Source organism: Cervus elaphus, chromosome 29 (genome assembly GCF_910594005.1).
Source record: "Cervus elaphus chromosome 29, mCerEla1.1, whole genome shotgun sequence".
NCBI classification, from domain to species: domain Eukaryota; kingdom Metazoa; phylum Chordata; class Mammalia; order Artiodactyla; family Cervidae; genus Cervus; species Cervus elaphus.
The window spans coordinates 55779679-55801574 of record NC_057843.1 but is presented as its reverse complement, the minus strand read 5'-3'; positions in this window follow the sequence as shown (position 1 = coordinate 55801574).

The window sequence follows — 21896 nt, the reverse complement described above, 5'->3', positions numbered from 1 at the left end:
TGTGCTCTATGGACACGATTTGATTTTTAGTGTGACCTGACACTAATGAGAAATTATTATTATTACACTAATTAGTAAATGAAAAAGTTGGGATTTGAAACTAGATTTACATCATTTGAATTCTATATTGTTAGCCAAAAGGATATACTGCTTTTTTCCAGTTCTTCTCACTGACTCCTTCATTTCTGTGAAGATCCTAAACATTCTCCAACAAAAATCAGTTCAAAGTCTTGGATTCTCTTTTTCTTCTTTCCTTTTTCCTCACCACAGGCAATTTGTTGCCTTTTTTTTTTTTCCTGACTCTACCTTTAAATATTTGGTATAGCTACCTCTGTTTTTGTATTTTTATGGCCACCACCCTGTTGAGATCCTCTTTCTTTTCAATAGGGTCTTAACTCTTGTTTCCACTTCCAGCAGTCAACTCCCCCATCACCCCATCCCAGTGTTCTTCAACCTCAGCACCTCTGACACATGGGGCCATGCAATTCTTTGTTATAGGAAGCATTGTAGAACTTTTTGCAACATCCTGGACGCTGCCGGCTAGATTTTACTCCCTCTTTCCACCCAACTGTAACAATCAAAAGTATCTCCATTATCAGTATCAGTTCAGTCACTCAGTCGTGTCCAACTCTTTGCGGCCCCATGAACCACAGCATGCCAGGCCTCCCTGTCCATCACCAACTCCCGGAGTTTACCCAAACTCATGTCTATTGAGTCGGTGATGCCATCCAACCATTTCATCCTCTGTCGTCCCCTTCTCCTCCTGTCCCAAACTTTCCCAGCATCAGGGTTTTTCAAATGAGTCAGCTCTTCACATCAGGTGGCCAAAGTATTGGAGTTTCAGCTTCAGCATCAGTCCTTCCAATGAACACCCAGGACTTATCTCCTTTAGGATGGACTGGTTAGATCTCCATGCAGTCCAAGGGACTCTCAAGAGTCTTCTCCAGCACCACAGTTCAAAAGCATCAGTTCTTTGGTGCTCAGCTTTCTTTATGGTCCAACTCTCACATCCATACATGACTACTGGAAAAACTATAGCCTTGACTAGGTGGATGACAAAGTAATATCTCTGCTTTTTAATATGCTGTCTAGGTTGGTCATAACTTTCCTTCCAAGGAGTAAGCATCTTTTAATTTCATGGCTGCAGGCACCATCTGCAGTGATTTTGGAGTCCAGAAAAATAAAGTCAGCCACTTTTTCCACTGTTTCCCCATCTATTTGCTGTAAAGTGATGGGACCGGAAGCCATGATCTTAGTTTTCTGAATGTTGAGCTTTAAACCGATTTTTCATTCTCCTCTTTCACTTTCATTAAGAGGCTCTTTAGTTCTTCTTTGCTTTCTGCCATAAGGGTGGTGTCATCTGCATATCTGAGGTTATTGATATTTCTCCTGGCAATCTTGATTCCAGCTTGTGCTTCATCCAGCCCAGCATTTCTCATGATGTACTGTGCATGTAAGTTAAATAAGCAGGGTGACAATATACGTGTCCCTGGGGGATAAAATCCCCTCCAGTTAAGAACCGCATATCCATCCTAGCACCACTAACAGTTAAGCACTCAGGCTTTGATAGTGCTCCTCCCCGGCTCAGCATATTTCGTTCGGTACAAATGTTCCAAATTTATCTTTCTTACTTCATTTCCTCTGGGAGCATCCCTTGCTCCAGCAAATTATCCCAATCATTGTTACTTAAATATAGCCTGTATTTTTGCCCTTGTCTACCCTGTTACTTCCATCTTAATACATACTCTTTTCAGTTTCTCCTCCTAAAGTTCCACCCAATCTCCAAAGTCTATCTCAAAAGCTGCCATCCCGAGAGACTTCTGTGATACTCTCAGCCAGAAATGATGGCTCCCTTTTCTATGCTGCTTCCATCAGGGGTTTATCACACTAAACTGATAGCAACTCTCTGACTTGCAGCTACCTGTACCCTCTTCTCCCCTACCATACTGTTAGCGCCTCAGGAATGGCAGTCATGCTTCAGTTATAGTTACAACCCTAAGCATGTCTGATCTCTATCAAGAGTACAATAAATATTTTTGAATGAAATGTTATTTAAAAAAGAAATCTTAATGCCTACAGTGAGAAAGAAAATGAAACTGTTAGTCACTTAATCATGTCCAGCTCTTTGCGACCCCACGGACTATAGCCCACCAGGCTACTCAGCCTGTGGAATTCTCCAGGCAGGAATACTGGAGTGAAACATAGATTCAATGTCAGGAAACTTCCTTTAGTCTTGTCCACACAGCAGAGAGAAATGCAGTACTGAGCTGCCAGTGCACTGTCCAGATGCAAGAGTTTCTAGATTCCAAGAAAACTGGGGTATATGCCCCCAGATTTGCTAGTAGGATCATAACTGCTTCTGTCTCTTACACAGCTTGGTGATGTGTGAGAAACCAGAACAGTTACTGTCAGTGCTGAAGGGGACAAAGTGGCTGAGTCATGCGAGGGGTGCTAGCAGGACCGGTGGCAGGAAGCAAGTGGGAGTCCTGAGCAAGGGAGCTCTAGTCCAGAAAGCAGCCTATCATGCAAGGAGGTGAGATGTGGCCTGTGTCTGTGGAGGCTGATTGCTGGCCAAGACAGTCTTTTGGTTCAGAGTATGTTTCCCAAAGCCAAAGGTGTGGCCTAATGGAAATTTCTCTGGTTTGACATAAATCCAAATTGTTAAAAATCTCATAAAAATCCACACCCCAAAATGATGGAACACATAATCAATCATTCCTGACATCTTCCAGGCCTGGGGTATAAATACTGTGACTGGGGAGAGGGACAGAAGAACTTTGGAAACATCTTTAAGATCATTATAGACATTTGGGCAGGGACTACTTTGAGGGCTGTTATATTTATAGCCGGTACACAAGGTACATGCTACCATCAGATGGGGCTTACGCTGTAGAATAGCAGGAAAGTGACAACTGGTAAACATGTGAAGCCAGTGCCCTTTCAGAGTTTAAATAGAAAAGTGACATTTCACAATGTGTCACACAAGTCCACCAGATTGGCTGTAAACCAACCCAAAACATATTTAGTACTTCACTCCAGAAGATCTTCATGAGCAGTAATATACATTTACTGTACTTCCCATCTAATCTCTACCCCAAATACGATTGTTGGTACAACATGCCCTGCCCCAGCCCTACTGGGAACTGCAGGCTTTTGTGGCTCCAGCCTCCTCTTGGGACTGCATATTTGCAGCTGTCCTGATGAGACTTCACAGGAACCATAGGTTTCAGTTCTTAAACAGCTGAAAACTGCCTTATTGGTGGCAAGGTTGGGTGGGGGGGTGGGGGGCAGGGCGGCAGCAGATCAAATTCAAGATTCTTGCATTTTAAACCATATTTTGAATGAATGTTACACATACCACTAATTGCAGAACAGAATATTGTTTCTCTGAGCCAAGCTTCCAACAAGAGACTGTTGCTTATCTTCATTCTTGTCATACACTTCTCCTCCCTCAGCCCCCCTTATTTTCCGCCCCCATGTTCATTTGTGATTGTTGAATTTCCTTTGAAGCACATTTCCTTATTCACAATGTATGTTACTAGAGCTCTTTTATTTGGGATTTTTCACACATCCTTCACATCTTCTTTGCAGCTCCAGTCAATAAGCGCTAAGACCTAAATGCGCCTTTGCACTTCATGGCTATTCCCTTATCACATGCCTTTTCTGTTGCCTCAAGGAAGACCTGTACAATTTTTGTTATTGAAATGTGAATTTTTTTCCCTCCCAAGCAGATGGAGGATGTGTAAATGTGTCTAAAGACTTAGAATAGCATTAAATCTGTTTTTTTTCCCTTCCTATGAAGCCCTGGGAGTTGGACTATTTCTGACCCATTAAAACCAAGAGGGGAGAAAAGCAGCAATAATTCCACAATCCAGAGAAAATTGCAAGAGTTTGTTACCAAGCCTCCCTTGACACAAAGACTTTAGTTTGGATAAGGGAATCAGTCTCCCCATCTTTGGCAACACAGTATGATTCCCAAGTCATTCATGGATGGAATTACATGGATGGACTTCTATTATACATTCTATTATACAATGGACCTCCCAGGTGGGTCAGTGGTAGAGAATCTGCCTGCCAACGCAGGAGACACAGGATACGTGGGTTTGAATCCTGGGTCAGGAAGGTCCCTTGGAGGAGGAAATGGCAAACTTCTCCAGTATTTTTGTCTGGAGAATTCCATTGACAGGGGAGCCTGGCAGGCTACAGTCGATGCAGTTGCAAAGAGTCAGACATGACTGAGTGAGTGCACATGCACATTATACAATATATTGACTAAAAGATGTGAAGCTTTTATTGTTGCTATTTGTCAGGGCCTCTTGCCAGGAGAGGAGAAGGCAATGGCACCCCACTCCAGTACTCTTGCCTGGAAAATCCTATGGACAGAGGAGCCTGGTGGGCTGCAGTCCATGAGGTCACTAAGAGTCGGGCACGACTGAACGACTTCACTTTTACTTTTCCCTTTCATGCATTGGAGAAGGGAACGGCAACCCACTCCAGTGTTCTTGCCTGGAGAATCCCAGGGACGGGGGAGCCTGGTGGGCTGCCGTCTATGGGGTCACACAGAGGCGGACACAACTGAAGTGACTTAGCAGCAGCAGCTTGCCAGTAGATGTATGGGAAATATGCTATACAGACAGTCCCAACTTACCTACCTGCTATACTCAATCTCCTTCATAAATTGATTTGGTGGATATTAGATACATTTCCCAGAAAAATAAGACCATCTTGGGTGGGTTAGGTTCCCCGGATAGATCACTAAGGACAAATTAACCCTTAATAGGATACTCCTCCAGTTTTATCTCACATTTTTATGCATTTATTTACTTCCACCAAGCCACTCTTTGTTCACATGACACACACACATACACAGACAATTCAAGCACATCTCTTGCTATTTTATATTTCGAAGGCTTCAAGTCACCTATTCTCATTGATACAAACATCCCTCCCTTCTCTACTCATCTGACTCTAATAAATCACCTCTGATTGAGCTTTTTCTGACTCCCCCCAGCACACCCATCCACCAGTGGGGTTAGGTATGCTCTCTAGGCACACATCGTAATCCAAGTGTATGTGGTGCCATATTGTAAATGCTTACAATATTGGACTAAAATACTATTCTCTGCCTTTATTTTATTAGACTTAAATTCCTTGAGGACTTGGCCAACACTGTGCCCAAGAAGTACTGGTTGCTCAATACATTTTCATAAATAGCAACTTAATTAGCAGTCACACAACAATTTCTGTCTCCGGGAGTCCCCATCCAGCACACTCTCTCCCTCTCTTCCTGCACCACGCCAACCGTGATGCTCTCTTAGATCTTCAAATTCACTTCTAGAAGAGTCTGAGTCATTATCAGCAAAGAAGTCTTTATGTGTCTACCTAATTTGGGGAAATCCAGTGTCATATGAGATGGAGGCAGTGGATTATACATGTGAAATCTAGAGGCAGCAGAAGTATGTGTTCCAGGAGAAAAAGTGGGGATCTGAGATGTCTTAAAGTGGACAGAGGGGTCTCTACAGAGGCTACTCAGGGGACAGCTGGCGTCATATACATGCTGGCTCCTACAGGTAAGTCAGGTCCTACAGTTGCATTACTCTACATGGAATGGGAAGAATTTCTTAGGCTCTGCTGTAACTCAGAAAGATTTACTGACATTTATTTACCCACTCAATGAGTTTCTAATCCAACAGATAAAATAAAGATTCTCCCTGTACCTTATACTGCACGGAGTTTTCTCTTATCACAACGATCTCCTCTTCCCCAGGTATTCACAGCTCTTAGACGTCAATGTTCCCTCCAGGTTCCCATCTTACTTTCGCGGCCACTCCCTGAGGGCATTTAATTACTACTCCCTTAGAGCTCTGAAAGCAAGCCTGCGTTCACAGAATCTCAACATTGGACAGAATCTTTAAGTCCATCAAGTTCATCTCTCTTTTTATACACCTAAGGAAACCAACATCCAAGAAAGTTAACATAACATGTCTTGCTCAAGTGTTCACAATTAGAAGGAGAGCAGGGATGAGGAATCTATATAATCTAATCTCAAGATTACTCTTCTTACTGGTACATTAATAAATTCTGTCTTGAAGCATCTGCCTACAATGTGGGAGACCCGGGTTCAATCCCTGGATCAGGAAGATCTCCTGGAGAAGGAAATGGCAATCCATTCCAGTATTCTTGCTTGGAAAATTCCATGGACGGAGGAGCCTGGTAGGCTACAGTCCATGGGGTCACAAAGAGTCAGACACAGCTAAGCAATTTCACTATACTTAAATTTCGTCTTGTCATATTTATGTTGATACATACTTTATCTTCTCTTTGAAGACCTGATACTTGTCTGATTTATTTTTGTATGAGTTTGAATCCAGATGGGAAAGAGACAGAACATTAAAACTGAGCAACTTATATTGAACTTCAGGGACTATCTGCAAAACTGTGGTGGGGTTTATGCTCTCCTTGACCAATAGAAGAGAGTGCAGCACTCTAGGATGAGCGGCTACAAGGAACCATTACTTCCCTGGGCATGAAGGGCAGGGCACCAAGCATTTACTAGACCCTGAAGAGAGTGGATCTGTGAGCAAAGCAGCCCATCTAGGACAATTCAGTAAGAAGGAAGTCAGGAGAATAACTACTATAACTTCATTCTTTACCTACCTGCGATCTCATGCCAGTATCTCTCACTGGCCAAACCTAATGAGAAGCGGGAAGGCAAGGGACCCTCTACAGATGCAGACTGTGTGTGTCCACCACCCTGAGCTGAGAGCATGCGGATAAGAGTGAAGAGCAAATCTGAAGAAAAATGGGAGGCGCCAAAAGAAATGCTTAGTACCCTGCCTTGGACAGAACAGAGGCTCAGGAATTGTTTTTAATGTTTTTGATGATAAAAACATTCATATCTTTATTTTATATTTCAAGTGTGAAATCTTGATTTTCTAACTCAATTATAAAAGTATTGAGGGTTTCATCACATTGTACAAGGCAATGCTGTACCCAGAGTAAGCATTAAATAAGTGTTTGGTAAAAGCAAGATTAAGTAGCCCACATAAACAAAAAGTAGAATCATTTTTCCTGGACAATAATAAGGCAGCCTCTTTACAAATATGTATGAAAGCCAGGCTCAGTTAGTGGAACAGATTCAACATTTCCATACACTGCCAAAGATGACACGCTCCTGTTACTTAAAAGCCTTCATGAACTCTCTGCAAGTCATTTCCATGGTTTGTAGGTTCTCGTCATCTGCATTAGAGGTTTGAGGAACAGAGGGGACTATATGTTCTTTACAACATTTATTGTCTGATTAGACTGAGGTCCTTTTAAATCTCAATACTGTTTACTGTATGACTAGTTCCACTGTTCTTCAATTCCACTAGATATTAAATACTACTAGGAGGTATAATGTGACTATCACACATATACACTCTCAGGTTATTATACGGGTAACAGATTTTTTAGAAACCTCATGTCTATAGCAAGAACATACTGAAAAACCTAAGAAAATCTAAGTGTTAAGTAAATATTAGTTTTCTCTGGAAGAATAAATATTGATAGAGGATTCAGAGCTTCCTTGAACATAACTTTATGCTTTAAAGAGTTTTTTTTTTTTAATTCTTGTAAAATTTTATCCTCTAATTCCACTCCTCCTCTCATTAAGCATACTGCCAAGAGCTGGTCACTGTGAAAAATGACCAAGGCAGCTCATGGTCACAAAGCTTTCCAGCAGCTTAAGAAGACAAGAGGAATCAAGCTCAAGGTTGGTTCATGGCTCAGCTGTGGGATAGTTCTTGTGGAATCCAAAGCCCCTTTTGAATTCATGGTATCTTTTCTTATTAGCAAACTAGTAAAGAAGAGAGAAGATTTTAGAGGATGAATGTATACCTGTAGTCACCTCCTTAGTGATTATTAGAGGCAAAAGTGAGGGGCTTTGCATACCCGTGTCACTAGAAGAAGACTTCCCTAGAGCCATCACACTAATGTGTGAGGCTTTCTAAGACCTTCTCTCCTGATCCCTTGTTCTGCAAAAAATATATGACTCTCACTGAAGCCAGTGGGATTTGTCCATGTCTCTCCAAGGACTGAATGTAACTTCTGTGTACTAACAGTCATGAAAACCATAAAAGAATTAGCTTTGTCTTTATATGCTTATTCCTACATCCATGACCTTACCTTTCTCTTTTTCTTGTGGACACCTCCTCTCAGGAAGGCTAACCTGAAACGAGACATAAATAAATGAATAAGATATTTTACATGTTCCTGCCTAGGGCAGGGGGAAAAAAAAAAAAAAACTAACTTACACATGAGAGAAATAGGATGCTACTCAGTAGGAGGAAAGGCTTCTGAGATGGAGCAGGTGGACTCAGCTTTTTATCTTTTGTTCATTGCCTGGTGTTTGGCTATTTCTTTCAGGACTTTTCAGAGAAACCATCATAGGTATTTTAAACAGTAGTAAATTTAATACAGGGAATTAGAAGTTTATCCAACCATTGGGATGGCTGGTGAGCTAAGTTCAGGGAGGTCTCTACTGGCTTGAAGAGTCTAGAAGTACCAGAAATTCAGGGAAGCTGCTACCAAAAATCTCAACTGTTTGTGATACAAAAACGGATAATGCTCAAGAGAACGCTGGTGAAATCCAGCTTCCTCTTCCATTTACTAGTGCCTGTGGACTTTCTGCCACAGAAAAGAATGCTTTCTCCTTCTCCCCTCCTGCCTTCCAAATCTCACAGAAATGCATCTCAATGGGAAAATCCAAACAGAATAAAGAGAATAGGTTTGTTACTGACAGATAAGAAGCAATATCTGACATAATGACTGGGTAAAAAGGATTCAAAAAATACTCACTAAATAAATGGATGAATGAAGAGATAGTAGGATGAAGAGATTGATGAATGGATGGATGAGTGGATCGATATTTTTCAGAGATTGATACAATGGAGTTCAGTGTCAGGTAAAGATTAGACTAGAAGATTGGTAAGGCCCTTTTAGACTCCTAGGTCTGTGGGCCTCATGCTTGAATTGACTGCATCTACCAGGCCAGAGCTCTCTTTTTCTTTCCTCAGGGACTTGAGCAAAGCTCAACTTTAGGTATTTTCTAATCTGTGATGATAAGTTTTACAGATATATTATGGATTATCTTCCAGAATCTACAAACCTTGTCATGAAGGTTATTGCCTCATTCTACCTACTAGTAAAGAATGTTCATGTAATAAAGCAGGACACATGTGTGTGTGTACATGTTCTCTCTCTCATACACACACTCAATTCTCCATTTATACCTTGTTTAGAGATTAGTCCTAATTTAGAAAGTTTAATAAGAAATGATCATCTCATATAGATGTAATTTTTACCTTTGTTAGATGTAATTATCCACTATTGTTAAACCTCTATGGATAAATTATATTGGAAAAGATCAGGATTTCAGCTGCTAGAGACCTGGGTCTAAATACCAATTATGAAAGTGATTTCCTGAATGACAAAATGTAAGTATTTCACCCCTTAGAGCCTCAGTTTCTTAACTTGGAAATTAATCTTGAAATATATAATCTCTGATGCTATTTAAAGTTCAAGAGTCTTGGTTTTATAATTTAATTGTTGCCTGTATAAAAAAAATGTGACTATTAGTCATTGGCAACATTGCAACCTTGCTTGTATGATGCTTGCATGACCTCCTAATTCTTTTCTGACCACTCATTCTATCATCAGGATTTTGTAGTTGGTTGGATTATAACCTAAGGTAGCTAAAGCTTCCTTCAGCAATTTTCTTGGCCTTTAAAGATTTCTTGAAAGAAAAATGTGTTGTTTAACACTAAAGAGACCTTATTGAAAGATCACAATTTTTTATCTTCACCCCTTCTCTTATCACTGGACTTGGGATGACATCAAGTATTATTAGAATGGTATGAATATGACGTTTGGACAGAGATCAACAGTATATGAATGCTGCTTTGGCTCAGGATTTCTCCTGTCAACAGGTTCCCTACGGGAAAAATATGTACAAAAGAACTAGGGCACAAAGAAGCTAAATCAAAGTAATGATTCATAATTTGGCGGACTTCGACTCCAGTGAGTTGGATCATGTGGAAAGCTCCTTTTACTTCAGTTAAACAGGCCAAACAAACAACCTTGAAGCAAAGCAATTCTGGAGAACTGCTACACCTATTCTACCCTCCATGCATTAACTCTAGTGCTAGACCTTACCACTATCTTAAAAGGCCAATTCAAAATTTACTTGCCAGAGCCTGAAAAGCTAGAGCTAGAGGGAGAAGAGAGTCTGTACCTAATGCCTGATGCCAAGCCAACCTAGAAAGTGAACAGGGCAGTAGTTCTAGTCCTGGGAGCCAGGTAGGAGGACAAGGAAGGAGAGAAAAAGATGGCTAAGACTGCTCCCCACCCTACCACTGGCTTCTGGAAAGGAAAGGAGAAACACTCTGCCTGTATGCAATGAACTGTTACTCACTTTCAGTTCCAACCTTAGAATATTGCAGCCTAAGCCTAATACTGGCTATGTGTTTTTCAGGGCCCAGTGCAAAATGAAAATGTAGGGCCCCAGCCAGACGTGGGAAAGTCAACATCTCCTTTTCACAAGGGTATTCCTCCAACTCATGGGAGACAGGCAACTCCCAAGGGCTTGCAGTCTCCACACAGGACCCAGTGGGTACCTGAAGTCCTGGGTGAAGGGTAGCAGGGTGTGGGGAGGCTGGGCACAGCCTGGTGAGTCAGAGGGCGGAAGGCAGACAACGCATGCCAGGGAGGCAGGAGGCGGCTTGAGGGGGGCTGGTATGAGCCAAGCACAGTCTGAGCACAGACTCCATTGTCTCACCAGACTTCGCTTATACAGCATCAATTCAAAGATTAAATTGTTAAGAATTCAAAGACAGCAATGGCAGATCATTAAACTCTAAGTGTGGGGCTCCTGTGAGCAAAGGCCCTTTGTGATTAGGCTGACTGCTTGCAGCCCAAGCTTTCCCATCCAGGTTAATACTCTTACCCTCCCAAAGAGCTACAAAGTGTCTGGCAGGGGAGGGACACATGGATGGTCATGGACCACAAGTGAGATGGGCATCCAAGGTCCAAATAAGAAAATTCCACCAACTTGTCATTCTTATCCACTTTCCCGTGTATGGTTTTGGGCAACTAATGACTTCTTGCAAAGCCTTGGTTGATTCTTTTTGGCAAGTGTCATCTACCCAAGAGAGTTTCTGAAGTGCAGCAAAAGGACTGTGGGCTTTGGAGCCATGGAGACCTGGATTCAAATTTGACCCTGGTTCAACTGGGTACAAACTATTTGACCTGTTTGAGCCTCAGCATCCTCAATGTCAAATGATCTAGATCTCCTATAGAGTGTATATAATAGTGTCTGACAGAGTACAGTAGCATGGTGTCTGCCTGGGGAAGCAACCTCCATCAACAGGGGTTTTGCATAAAGACTTTCAACATCATGTCCTGTAGCTGATGTCTCCAGTCAAGAGCCTACACCCATCTAAAAATGGCTTTCCAGGCCTTTTAGCAGCTACATCATCAGCCATATTTAGCCATGTGGCTTTCTTCTTGTCTGTGGCTTCTGGAGTGCCCTGGTACCTCCTGCTTCCCTGGAGAGCTCTAGGCAGATGGAAAAGTCAAGGTTCTTTTCGTTATCAGCCTTCTAGCTCTTGCTGAGCCCTGCGAGAGCAGTGACAAGGTGGCATCAGCCGTCAGGGAACTGGTGAGAGGGCCCCAGAGTAGCATCCAGAGAGTAGGAAAAGTCTGTCCCATGATGGGGCCACACATCTCCTTAGTCTCATGGGATTAAGTTTGGGGCAGGATCTGTGTCTCCTGAGTCTCACAGCTGAGGTGAATTTCCAGTCTCCATTAGGCCTTTCTTCCAGAGGATGGATGCCAATTGTGCCCTTCTGACAGTATCTGAACTTTGTACTTTAGGCAACTGGGGATTTGGCAGAAGTCCCAAATCACTCTGCACAAAGCTCCAAAGGACTCAGGAACACCTATGCAAATAGGACTCTGAGAAGAGTCTCTGTTATCCTGTTCTTTTCTGAGATAGATTTGCTGTTTTAATAGTGCCTCTGAGCTATATTCCTGTGTGCTATATTCCTATATATATAAACTTTCTATGTTTATCTCATCTTTACAGTCAGATTGCAAACCTGAGGGGGACTGCTCTGGTAGTCAGCCTTCAGTGGGTGCCCATGCTTTGTAGGAGCTCAGTGAATGCTCGCTGATCTAGTTTATACATGTCAACCCTGTGAAGTGCTTCGGATCTAAGTGACAGGCTTACCTCACAGTAACACACACACACACACACTCTTTGTGTTTAAATGGGGGTCGACCTCGATGGATTTGCCACTGGGCATCTGGGCCTCTGCCTTTTACACCAGAGCATATCCCGCTTTAATGTGCACAGGGACCTTTTGAAGATCCTATTGAAATGCAGATTCGGACCCAGTCATTCTAGGGTGGAGCGAGATTCTGCTTTTATAAACAAGCTCTCTGGTGCTGCCTGTGCTGTTCTGAGCACTGCAAAGAGAACGGATGTCAGCAGTGGAGAGGCCTTCCTTCTACCTCTTCGGCTCCCATTGTGCTTGCTGAGTTGCAGGTTCCTTTAGATGAAGTTTCTGGTCCCTTTCTCTCCTCACTTCTTAATTCAGGCTCTGTTTTCTTTGGCTCTCCAGACCTTACTTTGGAACTGGAAACTCAGGGCCAAAAGTCGACATTTTCACGACAGTCCCATTGGAGCTCCATCAGAGTTCAGAGCAAGGTTAAATTTGCTCTGGCTGGGCTGCTGACAATCACTTTGGGGTGCCCAAACTCCCAGACTTAGAGATGGAAATATAATATCTCCCCGAGGAAGCGTTTTTATTGAGTCCATGAATAAGAGAGCACGCCTTTTGTTGCATCTAATTTCAGCTTTACTCCCTCCATGTGGCATGCCTGCAAGGCAGTGGTGCTCATGGCCGGTGACGTCGGAAATGAGGCAGGATTTAGAAAAAACCTGGAACTTATGTAAAAGTTGAAAGCTATTTAAAGCAGCATAAATGGCTACACAGAGCCCGTGCTTCTTTTGATATTATTTAGGATTTCAAAATCATGAGATTATTTGTCTGGGAAAGAAACATAGTCTAGAGCCTCTCCCTCTCTCTTTTCTCTTTCTCACCACCACTAAAAAGTACATACTTACCAAAGATAGTTGGCACAGAAAGATCAGGAGGATGTATATCTGCTTGGTTTTAAAATTTTATTGCAAATAAACAACATAGATAGAAGGCAGTTGTTGTTACCTAATAAGGCAATAGAACTGAAGATATTTTCTTAGGACTGTTTAAATAATCAGAATGGCCATCATCAAAAAAGTCCACAAACAATAAATGCCGGAGAGGGTGTGGAGAAAAGGGAACCCTCTTACACTGTTGGTGGGAATGCAAACTGGTACTGCCATTATGGAGAATGGTGTGCAAATTCCTTAAAAAACTGGGAGTAGAATTGCCATGTGCTGCGCTGTGTCTAAGTTGGCCAGTTGTGTCAGACTCTTTGTGACCCCATGGCCTGTAGCCTGCCAGCCTCCTCTGTCCATGGGGATTCTCCAGACAGGTATATTGGAGTGGGTTGCCATGTCCTCCTCCAGGGAATCTTTCCAACCCAGGGATCAAATCCAGGTCTCTGACATTGCAGGTGGATTCTTTACCATCTGAGCCTCCAGGGAAGCCCAAGAATACTGGAATGGGTAGCCTATCCTTTCTCTAGGGGATCTTCCTGACCCAGAAATCAAATCAGGGTCTCCTGCATTGCAGGCAGATTCTTTACCAGCTGAGCTACTAGGGAAGTCCTTAGAACTGCCATAAAACCCAGCAATTTCATTGCTAGGCTTATACTCCGAGGAAACCAGAATTTAAAAAGACACAAGTACCCCAATGCTCATTGCAGCACTGTTTACAAGAGCTAGGACATGGAAACAACCTAAATGACCATTAGCAGATAGATGAATGGATAAGGAATTGTGGTACATATATATACACAACGGAATATTACTCAGCTATAAGAAGGAACACATTTGAGTCAGTTCTAATGAGCTGGATGAACCTAGAGCAGTTTATACAGAGTGAAGTAAGTCAGAAAGAGAAACACAAATACTGTATATTAACGCATATATATGGAATTTAGAAAGATGGTACCAATGATCTTACATGTGGGGCAACAAAGAAGACACAGATGTCAATAACAGACTTCTGGATTCAGTGGGAGAAGGTGAGGGTGGGATGATTTGAGAGAATAGCACTGAAACATCTACATTACCATATGTAAAACAGATGACCAGTGCAAGTTCGATGAGTGAAGTAGGGTACCCAAAGTTGGTGCTCTGGGACAACTCAGAGGGATAGGGTGGGGAGGGCATTCAGGATGGGCAGGGGCGGGGGGGGGGGGGGGGACATGTATACCTGTGGCTAATTCATGCTGACATATGGCAAAACCATCGCATTACTGTAAAGTAATTACCCTCCAATCAAAATAAATTAACTAATTGAAAAAATAAAATAAAAAAACAAACAGATATATATGAATTAAAAAAAGCCTGGAACATTATTCTTTTAGTTGCTGGAGAAAATTTTCTCCCCTATCAGGATTAACAATTATTGGTACTGAATGTTTCACAGAGTCTGGAGATTTGGGGTTTCCCAGGTGGAGCAGGGGGTGGAGGAAATTTTACCTTCAAGGAGCCCCAGAAAAGAAAGTGCACCTTTTCAAAAAGGACAGCTGAAGTAGATTGTAAAGATGTCACGATTCAATACTAAATTAAAAACAGTCATTCTGAATGTTCTATGCATATACACTTAGATATAAGAAATGTTAGTGCTTTACTATTCCACCATTTAACTCACGGATTTTCATCCTAATCCATAGCAGAACCAAATTTGAGTAAGTAGGATATAGCAGAGAGATAAAGGAAAGTTAGATTTATTCACTAATATTTAAAAATATAACTTCCTATCACACATAGGATGTGATGTCTGATTCTTATATTCCCAAACACTTAAGATTATGTGCCTTCTCTCTTTTTAGCTCATTTACCAGCTGAATTTCACCAACATAACCACAGGAGAGAGTTTCCATTTCTGTGTGGAATAAATCTTTAAAAAATAAATAAAGGGAGGACATACATTTTCACAGGACCACAATAGGTACTTGGGGGTTCATACATCTTGCCTATTCAGACCCTCAGTTTGAGTGGTAGCCTTTTTTTCACAATAATTTCGAATCAATGCACACTTTACAAGAACAGGAAAAAAAATTATGTTGACTGGACAACCACAAAAAGAATTTTATGGTGTTTTTGCTACCTGTGAGTAAATAAATATATATGCTTTTGGCATTCCTGGATATCTAATCTGCTAAGTGAGCCAAAACAACTATTTGTCCTGCTTTTTTTGTTGTTCAAATAAATTCTAGAAATGTATCAGAGCACTCAAGGGTGAGTGCTTCAGTGGTTTAAGTTGCAGGAAATATTACTGCACAGCAAAAAGTATGGTAAATGAGATGTCAGGAGACAGGGTTCCTCTCCTGATCTACCACTTACAAGTGGTGTGGCCCTAGGCAAGTCACCTTGCTTTTTTTCAACTGCCAGTCTTCTTACACACATTGGCCCCCCACACTGATGCCTCTGAACACTATGCACAGTACATATACCATCTCAGAAAGCATAGAAGGGGAGCAGAAATCTGAAAGACTAAATTTACCCCAAAGATACTGAAGAAAACAAAAGATACAATTTCAACCAGAATAGAACTGGAAATACATTAACTGTCAAGTTAAAATCCTCCAGCACTTCTGCTACCAGGGGAGGGGGACGTTTATGAGGAAGAAACAATCAATTACAGAAAATAAAGAAGACAAATGTTCTCTATACATCTGAATCACCTTTATTACACTTACAAACCTGCTATATCTCCTGCCACGTCTCAAAGCTACCTAAAATTCAACACGCCTAAAGCAGAAGTCATGGCAATTTCCCATCCACAAACTTAGACCTCTTTATTTTCTATACCAGGGGCACTACCATCCACCCAAATCTAAAATCCAAAACACATGAGTCACTTTGCCTTTTACATTAAACCCATTCCCTAATAACTCTGAGTTTATTTACAAAACATATTTTGAATTTTTCCATTTTCTCTCTCTCTAGTACCACTCTTTATCTTCTCTTTTTCTCTGGACTTTGTCTCTCTTTTCCATTCTCTAGCCAGAGACCACACTGAAAATGCAGTCAGGTTACCAACTACCCCCACAAAGATAGGTAGGGTTAGTCGCTAAGTCGTGTCCAACTCTTGCAACCCCATGGACTATAGCTGCCAGGTTCCTCTGTCCATGGGACTTCCCAGGCAAAAATACTTGAGTGGGTTGCCATATCCTTCTCCAGAGGATCTTCATGATCTGGGGAGGTCAGGTCTCCTGCACTGCAGGTAGATTCTTTACCAAATGAGCAACCAGGGAAGCCTTTCCATTTGTATAAGGGGGCAGTGGTAAACAATCTGCCGGCCATGCAGGAGATGCAGGTTCGATCCCTGGGTTGGGAAGATTGCCTGGAGTAAAAAATGGCAATCCACCCGGTATTCCTTCTTGGAAAAATCCATGGATAGAGTCTGGCGGGCTACAGTCCATGAAGTCATAAAGAGCTAGACATAACTGAGTGACTGAACATACACATTTGTATTAGAATAAAGTTTAAATCAGATATGAGGTTTAGAAAGCCTCTTGTGGTCTGTCTCCTGGCTCTTTTTCCACTACTACCTACGTTCTCTGTGTAATCACACTTCCTTCACTCTCCCCTCTGGGGTCTGTTTCCTCACACTAAATTTTGTGCCCCACTGTGGAATTTCTTCCCATTATTACCCTTCTCCCCTGGTTAATTTTTATCCTTCCTAGAGATTCCAGCCTCCTCAAAGATACCTCTAGATCCCCAGGCCAAGTCAGATGACTGGCTATATGCACTCATTCTGTGCATATGGTGAAACTTCTTTACAAGAACAAGAGCTTCTTCCAGTTCTTGTTTTAATGTGTAATCATACCTCCCCCACTCACAGGATTGGTGGGGCCAGGTCTGACTTTGTATCCCAGATTCAGCGCTGGCATTCAATAAATAGAAAAGTAATGAACAGAACTATTCTCTTTCTAGGGGATGGACTTTTCATGAGGTTGTCTCTTCAACCTTTATGGTGAAAAATTGCTTTTGGAAAATCCTAGCTAGATTTTTTTCCTCTTACATTTATTGGTTAAGGTAAATAGGGACCACAGCAGGAAACAGGAAAAATAATGAATAGACTACTCTCTATTTCCATAAATTCTAGAAGATAACTTTAAAAAATCTGTCTTTTCCTCTGTTAATAACTAGATGATAAAAGATACAAAATTGAAAGGAATTTATGTCTGTCTACAAAATTGTCAAGTAGGCTGATTGAGGCTGAAATTACTGCACAAGAGTTTCAAATCTAACTCCCCCACAGTGAAGGAACTGTTCCCTCCTCCTTGCAACTTTATTTTAATTGCTTCCCTCTAAAGTTGCAGTAATTTTTTCTTGTATTACCCAGTTCTTGTACTAAATGCTGAAATGAGTGTAATACTTATTTTAGCCTTCGTGAGTAATATTCAGGCAATTATTTCGAGTTCTAAATACTAAGTTTTAGGTTGGCATAGGAGAATTGCATGGTTGGGTAATCCCAGTAAAACCAATAATGAGAACTTATATTCTGTTTCGACCAGAGCCTGATTTATATTTGTATAAATGAGTTAAATCCACAACTTTTTTTAAGTTGGTATAGTCTCACAGGCATATAATGACTGGAGGCTTGGGCCCTGGACTCATCCACAAAGGGCCTAATTTCAAGTGATGGAAAGCAATAACAGCATTATTCCAAGCACACACACACACCTCATTTACTTTATTTCTATTTGAAAATATGTTCCATGCTTCAGCAGTGGGTACCAAGATGGGGAGAGTCTTGTACTTCTAATTGAGGTTAGCTGTTCCAGCCACAGAGATGACAGCAGATAAGGAAGAAAACTATTCCTGGCCTTAGTATTTGCAACTCTCCACTTCCAATGAACTGCCTCCACTACAGAGTATATTCTCCAGGTGCTCTGTATTAAACCGTATAGAAAGAAGCAGAGACCAAAGTCCCATGCCAAACTTGCCCCAATGCTCCTGATTGAATGCTTATGTGTAGAAATGTGTGTGCCCTGAATTCAGAGACAGGGAAGCCCATGTACAAACCAATAGAATTCTCTCAAAAGGTCAGAATTAATTTTCTTAAAGCTAATTTCATAACTTCCAGCGCCATATGATGTGGGCTATCCAGGGAACACCAGTGGTAACAGTTGTAATGGCCATTGACATTTATTCCTTCTAAAAGAGCTCAGTTTTCTGGATAGTAGAAATATCAAAGTATCTTGCCATAACCCCCAAAAGTTTTGTAATTATGAGTAAATCTAAGTCAGCTTGCTTAACAAAGTCATGGATGAAAGATGACACGCAAAGACTGAGAATCACTTACTTGGACAGCTTCACAGAGAGAAGACTTCAAAGTTATGCTAATTAGAGGTATTAGAACTTCAAGATAAAAGCCTTCTAATGAGCTCATTTTATAGACATAGAGCACACCGATGTTGAATGAGTCCACATTCAGTCTGCATACTCGGGGCTTCATACGCTTGTCTCTACATCAAGCGCCTACTCTACACCTCTTTTACACTAACAAATTTGTCTTGACTACCAATCAAAGCTACTTTACCATAAAAAAGTGAAAAATGAAATAGGAAAGAGCTGAAGAAGAGCTCACCAAATGGAGGTAGGCAGTAGGAAAAGTGTCTCTCTCTAACCCACAACCAAGAAATACTGGATGACAGCTAGAAAGCAAGCAAGAACTAGAGAAACGTGAGGCTAGACTGACATTGTTAAAGAAAACCTGTTTCCAGATGGTATCAAGAGAATTTTAAATATCATAAGAGGGGGGGAAAAAAACCCTGCTCTCCAATATGTATCTCAGACCACATGTTTAATTGGATGAAAATAGAAACGTGTGTCCTTTTCGAACAGTGATTCTGTTAAGCTTGGTCTAGGTCTATGGCACAGAATTGGGTGCTGGGAGAATCCAGAGACCTTAGAGTGGAATCTGGACAAGAGGTAATTCCTCTGGAATGTGGTTATATGATTATTCTGGATTTAATTCTCAACTCTTAACTTCTTTGAGGAATTCTGACACTATAAATTTCTAAGGGTGAAAAAAAATGGCCCTGTTGAAAAGGTAGCATATGGGAAAGAATTTTATTATGCTTTCTTCAAATATGAAAGTGCTTCTTCAGCTGCAACATTCTGGACTCTTGAAATTTTAGTTGATTCTTATAATGTCATGAAAAAGGAAATAGCAACAGATTGAAGCAAGACATGTTTTAGTCTTATTTGAGGACTTAAAGATCAAGGTATTCAAAAAAGAAGTTTGGACCAATTCCAAAAACGCAAGAGACTGGGAAACAAAGAAGAAAATGATTTTTAAGTGTGTTTAGGATCTATATGTCTACATACATGCTCTTATCTATATTTTTTGCTTTTCGACTGGTAGTTTATGTAGTCTAAGATGGTTCTGATCATTGCTCTGAGGTTATAAAGACAGTTTTAACTGTATCACTCTGAGGAAGAACTGGCATGGATAGGGAGGAATAGAGACAGGAGCACAATAGGAAGTGTAAGTAAAGTGTATGGGAGGAGTTACAATAGTTCATAATCTGCTTTGAGTTCAATCTACATATCAATTTAAAGCTCACCTCAAAGATAAAAGATTTGCTAAAGACACTGATAACTTCTGGTGAATGGTATAGGATTTGTGATCTCCAAAGAAGAAGATTTAGCTTCGGGACCAGGGACCAGGCCTTGATCACTCAAGAGCTTTTATATAGCAGAGTTTTATTAAATAGAAAAAGGGATAAAACTTCTGACATAGACAGCAGAAGAGGGATGGAGAGTGCCCCCCATCCATAGTCTTAGCAAAGGAATTATATACTTTTTAATTGGTTATTACAATAAATCAAAATAATGTCGCAAGGTTGTAAAGATCTTACTAGACCCACTCCCATAATATACATTTTAAGATAACAGGATTAGTCAGAAGGTTTTCAGGAAGGAGAAACATGTCCTCAAGCAGGTTACACTATTTTTATATAATCCTTACTAAGGAATGTAGAGAAAAAGTTTGTCCTTTCCTCCTCCTTGAGAATCGGCAATGGCACCCCACTCCAGTACTCTTGCCTGGTGAATCCCATGGACAGAGGAGCCTGGTAGGCTGCAGTCCATGGGGTCGCTAGGAGTCGGACACGACTAAGCGACTTCACTTTCACTTTTCACTTTCATGCACTGGAGAAGGAAATGGCAACCCGCTCCATTGTTCTTGCCTGGAGGATCCCAGGGATGGGGGGCGGGCCTGGTGGGCTGCCATCTTTGGGGTCGCACAGAGTCGGACATGATTGAAGCGACTTAGCAGCAGCAGCATCTCCTCGAGAGCCCCAGACCCCTTTCTCATCCTTGGGGACTCCAGACTTCTTATCAACCTGCCTAGGAATTGACTCTCTCAACACAAAACCTTTCACTGAAAGAAAAATGCACATGAGATTCATTTCTTATTTATAGTCTCCCACCTTTAAATCTGGATATAGAGTAAAACATTTTGGGAAAATTATGCAATCATTTAATCTCTCACATGATCTTCTTTCAAGGAAGTTGAATTCTGATATGCAAAAAGCCAAGAAAGAGACAAAATTCCATACAGTATATGATGATGGTGATGATGATGATAAGATTAAAATTGTGTACAAGATCCCTTGGAGTGTAAGAAGGTGATGATCCTCTACAATATCTGGGAAAAGCAGGGAAAAGGTCACAGAGCAGATGTCATTTGAGTTATATTAAAAAAAAAAAAGGGGGGGGTAGATATTTTCCAATCAACCAAGGTGAAGAGAGACAACCAAGGAGAAACAGACAATTTCTTATAAAGGTACAACTTTCCAAGACTGAACCAGGAAGAAGTATTATATTATATAAGAATATATTAACAGACCAATCACAAGTACTAAAATTAAAACTGTGATTTAAAAACTTCCAACAAACAAAAGTTCAGGACTAGAAGGCTTCAAGGTTAAATTCTATAAAACATTTAGAGAATACTTAACACCTATCTTTCTCAAACTATTCCAAAAAATTGCAGAGGAAGGAACACTTCCAAGCTCATTCTATGAGGCTGTCATCACCCGGATACCAAAACCAGACAAAGATATCAGAAAAAAAGGAAACTACAGGTTAATATCACTGATTCACACAGACACAGAAATCCTCAAACAAAATACTAGCAAACTGAATCCAGCAATATATTAAAAGGATCACATACCATGGTCAAGTGGGATTTATCCCTAGAATGTAAGGATTCTTCAATATACATAAGTCAATGGTACACCACATTAACAAACTGAAGAATAAAAATGGTATCATTATCTCAATAGATGCAGAAAAGCTTTGAACAAAATTAAATACCCATTTATGATTAAAAAAAAAAAAAAAACTCTCCAGAAAGTGGGCATAGAAGGAACCTAACTCAACATAATCAAAACCATTTTTTAATGATATATCACAACAAACATTATTCTCAAGGGTGAAAAGCCAAAAGCATTTTCTCTAAGGTTAGGGACAGGACAGCGATGTCTACTTTTGCCACTATTATTCAACATAGTTTTGGAAGCCATTATAACCATGGCAATCATAGATTAAAAAGATATGAAAGGAATCCAAATTGGAAAAGAAGAACTAAAATTGTCAGTCCATAGTTAACATAATATTATATATAGAAAATCCTAAAGATGCTACCAGGAAACTACTA